Raw genomic sequence first — 9064 nt, 5'->3', positions numbered from 1 at the left:
TTCTTCTTCAGAGGGCTACTCGAGTCCAGTGTCATTCTCAGAGAGCCTATGGCACTGTCAACAAGATGATCAATCTGGGACGGACTAAAGTTAGACCAGGAGTCCTCTGTTATATTGAGGCGTGGTATCGAATCAAATACAGAAGGAAGCTTCTTTAAATTTAGCTACAGCACTATCAGTTAGACATCTAGTGTAAAACTTTTGACTAACGGTACACTCCGGTAGTATAAATTCAAAAGTTATGAGGTTGTGGTCTGACAGAAGAGGATTCTGTGGGAAGACGTTCAAATGCTCAATGTCAACGCCATAAGTAAGAACAAGATCAAGCGTGTGGCCAAAGCTGTGAGTGGGTTTCTGTACTCTCTGACAGAAGCCAATCGAGTCCAACAAGGAGATGAATGCAGCACTAAGGCAATCATTATCAACATCCACATGGATATTAAAATCTCCAACAATAATAACTTTATCGGTTTTAAGAACCAAACTTGATATAAATTCTGAGAATTCAGATATAAACTCTGAATATGGACCTGGTGGCCGGTACAGAATCACAAATCGAATTGGCTGTAGTGTTTTCCAGGTTGGATGTGAAAGACTAAGAACAAGGCTTTCAAATGAGGTGTAGTGTAATTTTGGTTGAGGATTAATTAATAGGCTCGATTCAAAGATGGCTGCTACTCCAACACGATGAAACACAACACACACACAATATGAGCAGAACATACATCTGCTGTTGGCCCAGGAAGCCAGGCTGCTCATGCTGCTCTCAGAGCGCCACGTTGTTGTCTCCTCGGGAGCTCTCGGTGGTAGCAGCAGCCGTTGGAGTCGGAGGGGGATCTTGGGTGGTGGTTGGTTTTAGTGTTGTGGATGGTGCTGGGGTTGGGGGTGGTGGCTGCGGCCACAGACCCGGAAATGGCCAGAAAGGTAAAGAAGGCCAGTGAGGAAACGGATGGCCATTTCCATTCTGCAGCAAGAAGATATATTCACAGTAAATCATTAAACTGAAAAGGTTGTTTTGATATGATTTCTCTATAACTGACACGTTAGGATTCACAGGATTCTTACCTCATCACTGTCAGACTCACTGCTGCTGCTGTGATGAGGATTCATTCTGACCTCATTACTGTCTGACTCACTGCTGCTGTGATCACAATTCTGCCAAAAACATTACATTCAAAACGGTTTTGTTTCCTGTATTGGCTGAAAACCATGAGGACTGTGGCAAGGAAAGAATATGTTGGTACTTACAGCCAGAGGGCAATGGATCAAGGAGAAAATCATCAGCAGAAAAAACTTCATCTCGCGAACCGTAATTCAAATCCCTTGGTCGTTGGAGCTGCCAGTGCGCCAAAGTAAAGCTAAATAATGAATACAATATTAACCCTTTGGTTGCTGCCTTCAAGCTGGCTCCTTCAGGAAACCCCATTAGCTTTTAAACAGCCTCGGCGTGCTCACAATGCGCTCGCACTTTAAGGTGCGTTACTTCATGTCGGATGTGGTCAGTGTGTTGCAGCCTTCCGACACTAAACCGAAATAGGCGTGAACACAATTTCATTAGCTGAGTAGACTGTGTTTGTGTAACAAGTCCACATCCTGTTGATAATCCTCATGGACTTAAAGTACGTTCTGACACATGCTGGGCCAAGTTAATCACTAAGCTCAATGTGTACAGCTGGTTTTGTTTAAAGGAAACAGTTGAATTATATTTGGAAAATAATTTCATAGGTTTTGCTTTTAAAGTCGAATAAGATTGATATGTTGTTGAAACAGTGATTTATTTCTGTTGCTTACAGCTATATTTCCCTCTGCAAAACAATACTTGCTCAATCCTTTTCCAAATACTGTCATCATCTAGTTTACTCACTGTGGAACTCTTCATTAACTTATGACATTTTAAGGCCTACTGCAAGTGTCATCCAGAGAGTATATCTCTGACTATCTAGACATTTAAAAAAGTTTTATTTAACAACAAGGTGCACAAATAAAAAGACCAACACTGCTATTAAAATACCACTGAAATTAACAGAAGTTGAATAAACTCTTCGAGCTTTTCTTATTAAGCTACATGTGGAACATTTTTAAAAAAAGACCTATAAAATACAAGCTGAATAAGGGAGCACAGAAACTAAAAAGTAACATTGTAAATCACAAACATATCTATATCTATATACATGTTATTTTGGAATATAAATATTTATTTTTTCTTTTGTGAAATTCACTCATAAAATGTGACTTTGACATCTTCAGAATATAACATACAGAATATATTGTTACAGAGACATTTGCTCTCAGGGACAAAAGCAAAATGAATAAGGTTCAACTTTTTTTATGATGTGTGGATTCCTGACATATAGATATTTATCAATGCAGGAGTCACACAATGTTAGCATACATCTGGGATTTTATGATCTTTAAGGTCATTATGCGCAGCCATGCCTTGCACAAACTAACTGAACTAGAATAAAAATATTGTTTGAGGAGATACCAAAGACACCGTGAATGTTCCAGTTGGTGTGACTCAATCAATACTAATATAAATCTGTTAGAAGCATTTTAATAACTTACTGTTTTCTCACATTGAAAACAATGCACATTGCCTGTCTCTCTCTCTCTTTTACAACTAAAATGTAACTTTCTCTAACTTTCCTTTTTATTTCAGCAGAGATATTTAGAGCACATTATATCTCAAGGTTTAAATCTCACAATGTCCGACACAAACCGTAGTCGTTAATTTGACAACGCACAACATGTGAAATAAATTTATATATATGTGGCTTCCTGCAGTGGGGTGAATGTGCCTCGCTGCCTGAAGCCGACTGGGTGCAACCAGCGGTCCCGGCTGCTGGGTGGCGCTGTTGTTACAGCTCCATGGGAACAGAGTGTCGTCCACAGAATACCAAACACATCCAGGGGTTGTAAATTAAGATATTATTGTGATATTATTCACACTAAAACTATACCACAGGGTATTTAATGTGTTTATTTACAACTAGTTTTTCAGAATATCTCAGAAAATAAAGACCCAGAAGAAATTGGTTGTGTATTGTAAACCTCTTAATGGCTTTTATTTGTATTAAAGCAGTAGATCGTTGAGTCTAGTGCTTGAGTAACTTCAGGTTCTTGACCACTTCATGTTACAGGTCTCATTTTGAAAGAGCTGGCAGACAGTCAGTGTGTGTGTGTGTGTGTGTAGTAAACTGAAAACATAATGTGTCATGCAGACGTGTGTCCTCTCGAGCTATGATTTACCAACCACTTTCAAATGCTAACATGTTTCACAATATTCAAAAAGTGTTTTTCTTGTCACACTGTATGAACGTATCAGATGGTAAAATGCAGTTTGTAATTGCCCTTGTAGAAAACACACATGTTTGATAGCAGTGGTATTGTTCTTGACTATGAGACGCCACCCTTACAGCCTCCAGCGAGGCTCAGGAGACATACAAGTAAAAAGGATTCATGCAATTCAAGTCAGTTTATTTGTACGCCCATTTCACAAATTACAAATGTGTCTCGTGCTTTACAATCTGTACATAGACATCCCTGACCTTTGACCTTTGACCTCACATGGGATCAGGAACAACTCCCAATCAACTCTTCAGGGTAAAGGTGAGAAACCTCGAGGAGAGAACAGAGGAGGATCAGAGAACAATAGATGTCATGTGACCAGAAGGAATCATTACACACTAATTAAAACACAGGAACAACACAATGAAGATGAGTGGATGAAGAGTTGGTAATCGGCATATTCCACCATCCAGACCTCCACCATCCAGACCTCCAGGATCCAGACCTCCGCCATCCATCAGATGGAGGTAAAGAGGAGGAGTGGGCGGAGTCTCACCAGGCCATGGCGTAGTTAAGAGGCATATTCCACGAGGGATTAGGGAGTTATATTAGGGTAACCCTTTGTTCTCTTTAGCAATAACCACCTGAGTAATGTGTGTGTTACCTCTTCATCCATAGGTGTATGTAAGAAGTGGATGTTGTCGTTGTGACATCGCCCATTGCTTTTTTGCAATGCGGTTTTGAGGCCTTGGGTTTGGCATTTGGCCTTCACCATTTTGTTTTTTACCTGGGAAAAGAAGTGACCATGACTGCATTCAGGATTCCGAATGTTACCTCCTCAACATCCATTCCTGACCACTTTTCTTTGACCTCGATGAAAAGCATCTTTGGATCGAGGAAAAATATGAATTCATGACACACAGTCACACACGGTATGTGTGTGTGTGACGACTGGACTCTGGACTGTAAAGCGACTTTGGGTGTCTTGAGAAGCGCTATAAAAAAAAAAAGATTATTATTATTATTATTAAGTTAGGAAAAGACAACTACTCGGAGAATCTGACACATTTTTAATTAGCTACATTATTATAGCGTCACTGGCGTGGTTTAGCCATCGAGGAGAAAGGACGACAACTAAATGTATTAGAATTTGTTGGTTGACAGTTTGTTGTTTAACTTTTTGTTACACGTTCAAAGTAAATACATATGTATGACATGTGACAACAGGGTTTTTAATGTCTATTCATCAACATGAATCCCATTAGTTTATGTATGAAAGTAATTGTTAACGAGATAAGCATCATTTGTGAAATGGATGGCCGAATGGTGTGTCACATTAAATGTTGTCGCCGTGAGGAATTGTCGGCGTTATCTTACTTGCTTTGGGAAAGGAAGGTCCAATGTGTCCTATGCTAAAGGAGCTAAGAGACGAAGCATTGAAGCACCTTTCCCTCGCACTTAAAGAACTAGAACCGCTCTTATCATGGCGGCCATTTGGATACTCTGGGTTCATTTCACTCAGATAGGAACCTTCCAAAAGCAAAATAATACTTTTCGACCACAGCACATATGTGGAGGAGTGAAGCCATCATCAAGACTCTGGGTAATTGACAGGTAGCAAGCAGTCAATTAGACTTCATTTATCTAATCAGAAAAGTATTCTCCCTAATGGCCATTTGCAAGAATGCAATGTTATGGCACTTCTGCATTGGTCCCGGCTTTCAGACCCAGAGGTTGTCGCCTGGGTTGCACGGCATCGCCAGATTTCTACAACAGCCAACGACGAACAAACTGATTTAGTGCGTCAGCATCTGTAGTTCTCCTTCACGCTTGGTACACGGGAGAAGTTTCTGTTGGTCTCAGGAAGATAGATGATAATAATGCTAATTATAATAATGACGATTATTCATATTTTTCCTTTTAAGGCCCCACACAATTGTTCAGGTTTCTGCTCGAAACGACATACCCAAACTAAAAAGGGTGAAGCTCTACATCCACAACAGCTATTTGAATAATGTTGGTATTATAATAAAGGCAACAGATGTGAGCTTTTGTTCAGATGTGTAAATATTAGTACATATGTTACTGGTTAAGAGTAAATAAAGATGAAAATTCTATGAAAATAGAAGTTTCAGGTTCGATTAGAAAAAAAATCACTTTCAGGACGAATATCTCCTGGATGGATGCAGAGCAAAGGCCTAAAATCACCCAGATAAGAAAGACAAGATTGACAACACTGTGAGCCAATAGGAGACAGAAAGGCCGCCATTTTTAAATGTGAAATCGATTCACTGAAATTAAACTTCCTGACAGCTGACTATGACGCTTCCCAAAAGTCCGCCTGGTTTTAAAAGGGACACACACACACACACTGAAGCCATGCCAGCTGGAATGCAGGGGAGAGAAACGTTGGTTCCTCTTCTCAAGAACAAAAGTAACTTGAATTTGCTGGCTGTAAAGCTATGAAGCGAATATTATTTCTGTGTCCTTTGGCTCATATCTTGATCCAGAATGCTGCAGCTCGTGTTCTCACTAAAACTAAGAACAGAGATCACATCACTCCTGCACTAGCTGCTCTGCACTGGCTCCCAGTAAAATCAAGAATCACTTTTAAAATTCTTCTCTTAACATACAAAGCCTTGATTGGTGATGCTCCAGCCTTGAACTTGGTGATGCTCATCATATCTAGAGGAGCTTGTAGTACCATATTACCCCACTAGAGGCTTGTAGTACCATATTACCCCACTAGAGGCTTGTAGTACCATATTACCCCACTAGAGGCTTGTGGTACCATATTGCCCACTAGAGGGCTTGTAGTACCATGTTGCCCCACTAGAGGCTTGTGGTACCATGTTACCCCACTAGGGCTTGTAGTACCATGTTACCCCACTAGAGGCTTGTAGTACCATGTTGCCCCACTAGAGGGCTTGTAGTACCATGTTGCCCCACTAGAGGCTTGTGGTACCATGTTGCCCCACTAGAGGGCTTGTAGTACCATGTTGCCCACTAGAGGCTTGTAGTACCATGTTACCCCACTAGAGAGCTTGTAGTGCCATATTGCCCCACTAGAGGCTTGTAGTACCATGTTACCCCACTAGAGAGCTTGTAGTACCATATTACACCACTAGAGGCTTGTAGTACCATGTCAGAATCAGAATCAGAATCAGAATCAGAAACAGGTTTATTGCCAAAGAATGTTTTCACAAACGAGGAACTTTTTTGGCGGAAGGTGCAAGAATCGCACCAAGACACCGGCGCCGTCCATGGCGCCATCTAGGAAAGGGTGGATGAAAGATGACAGCATAACATGAGGGAAGAGGCGAGAAAAAAAAAGCCACCCCGACTATGCCCCTAGAGGTACAGTGTGGGAGCAGGAGAAACAAAAACACCATTGCACATAAGCACATACATCTTAGACATGACTTGCAGGTAGGAAGGGGAGGAGGTAATCCAAAGACTGGGCGATAGCCCGTCATTGAGGGCAGAAGGTAACCAGTACCGACAAGCAGCCAGCCGGTCCTTCGCCCACGGCGCCGGATGCAGACCCGTCCTGTCACCCTGGGGGCAAAGCAGGCGGCGTGGGATGGGGGAGGGTAGTGAGTGCATTTCAGTGTGATGGTTGTGTGTGTAAGTGGCCTGATGTATCGTCCTCCCCAGTCACAACAGACAAAGTTCTCAGTCCACAAGATGGTCGTTGCCATGGAGATGGCCTTGAAGGGTCCTGGGAGAAAACAACCACAGGTGTCTGTGGATAGGGGAAGGAATGAGAGAGTCTCGCTTCCAGTGATCTTGAGAGTTGTTGTTCCAGTCACGGCCTTGGCCAAGGCCCGTCCTGTAGAGGAGCCAAAGCAGATAAGATTGGGATTGTTTGGTCTTCCAGTAGCTGCATGTCAATTTTGCACCCACTATTCCTCCATTTTCCTCCCGTTTGCCAATAGGATTTCAAATCGATCCAATTACATTTGCAGAGCCATCAGCTTCCACGATGTTGTCATTCTGACAGTTTAATGCCAAAGTCTGAGTGCCAACAACTCTGCCCAACGTCAATCATGTCGGGCAGCCACTGAAGGCTTGTATTACCATGTTACCCCACTAGAGAGCTTGTAGTACCATGTTACCCCACTAGAGGCTTGTGGTACCATGTTACCCCACTAGAGGCTTGTGGTACCATATTGCCCCACTAGAGGCTTGTAGTACCATGTTACCCCACTAGAGCTTGTAGTACCATGTTACACCACTAGAGGCTTGTAGTACCATGTTACCCCACTAGAGGCTTGGTACCATGTTGCCCACTAGAGGCTTGTAGTGCCATGTTGCCCCACTAGAGGCTTGTAGTACCATGTTACCCCACTAGAGGCTTGTGGTACCATATTGCCCCACTAGAGGCCTGTAGTGCCATATTACCCCACTAGAGGCTTGTAGTACCATATTACCCCACTAGAGCCCTGTAGTACCATATTACCCCACTAGAGGCTTGTAGTGCCATATTGCCCCACTAGAGGCTTGTAGTGCCATGTTGCCCACTAGAGGCTTGTGGTACCATGTTGCCCCACTAGAGCTTGTGGTACCATATTACACCACTAGAGGCTGGTAGTACCATATTACCCCACTAGAGGCTTGTGGTACCATGTTACCCCACTAGAGAGCTTGTATTACCATATTACCCCACTAGAGAGCTTGTAGTACCATATTGCCCCACTAGAGAGCTGCGCTCACTAAATGCGGGACTACTTGTAGAGTCTTAAAAAGTAGAATGGGAGCCAGAGCCTTCAGTTATCAAGCTCCTCCTCTTTTATGGAACCAGCTTCACCTTCAGTCCTGGAGGCAGACTCCGCCCCCTCATGTAGACTGAAGACTTTCCTCTTTGACAGAGCTTATAGTTAGGGCTGAATCAGGTTCACCTGGTCCAGCCCCTTGAGATGCTGCTATAGGCTTATAGCTGCCGGGGGACGTTTTAGGATGCACTGAGTACCTATCTCCTCTTTTTTCTCTCCTTAAGGATGAATTTTCATCTCTCAATCACACGTTACTAACTCTGCTTTCTCCCCGGAGTCCTTGTGACTTCACGTCTCATGGGGTCACCGGACCCTATGAGACGGCATAGATCCTATCTGCTGATGGATCATCGAGGTCTGGGTCGTGGAATTCCTGCTCCTGACTACGCCACTGTCCTGTTGAGACTCCGCCCGCTGTTGAGACTCCGCCCACTCCTCCTCCCCACCGCCATCTGCCTGATGGATCGTGGAGGTCTCCATCGTGGAATATGCCTACTATGAACTATTCATACACTCTGTCACATTCATTGAATGTATTTAAACTCTAAATCTGTCCTTCTGGTCACATGACATCTATTGTTCTGTCCATCCTGGAGAGGGATCCTCCTCTGTTCTCTCCTCAAGGTTTCTTCCCTTTTCTCCCCCTTTGAGTTGTGTTGAAACGGCTCACTGATAGTTGTAGCCCAAGTTGTCATTTCTAATTTGATGTACAACATCAATATATTCGCTCATGTTTATTATAATGTTCTAGACAGTTTATAACACAATATCATAAACGGACCCAATTGGGTGCATTGGGGCTAAAGTGGGAACAGCTTTCTCCACAGTGTCATGTCGATTATAAGAAGAACAAACATATTTGGTCCAGGTTTTCCATTTATGAAGTTTATTTGGTAGACACCACATGGAATTAAGTCATTTTGATCCACATGTCGAAATGACCTCAACAGATTTAGACCGGAGTAGCTGTAGATGGTTATGTTGGTCTCAGGAGGGCAAGA

General features: G+C 42.8%; 1 long non-coding RNA gene across 1 annotated transcript; it reads right to left on the bottom strand.

Annotated features, from left to right (window-relative positions):
• Window positions 1-300: 300 nt before the first annotated feature.
• LOC130191102 (uncharacterized) lies at window positions 301-1472 on the bottom strand. Its single transcript, XR_008831115.1, has 3 exons — window positions 1249-1472; window positions 1066-1155; window positions 301-964 (listed from the first exon to the last, which is right to left on the bottom strand). It is a non-coding gene; the product is annotated as an uncharacterized LOC130191102 (long non-coding RNA).
• Between the last annotated feature and the right edge of the window lie 7592 nt (window positions 1473-9064).

This window comes from Pseudoliparis swirei, unplaced genomic scaffold (assembly GCF_029220125.1).
Source record: "Pseudoliparis swirei isolate HS2019 ecotype Mariana Trench unplaced genomic scaffold, NWPU_hadal_v1 hadal_26, whole genome shotgun sequence".
In the NCBI taxonomy this organism is placed as follows: domain Eukaryota; kingdom Metazoa; phylum Chordata; class Actinopteri; order Perciformes; family Liparidae; genus Pseudoliparis; species Pseudoliparis swirei.
This window is presented reverse-complemented; position numbering and strand designations above follow the sequence as displayed.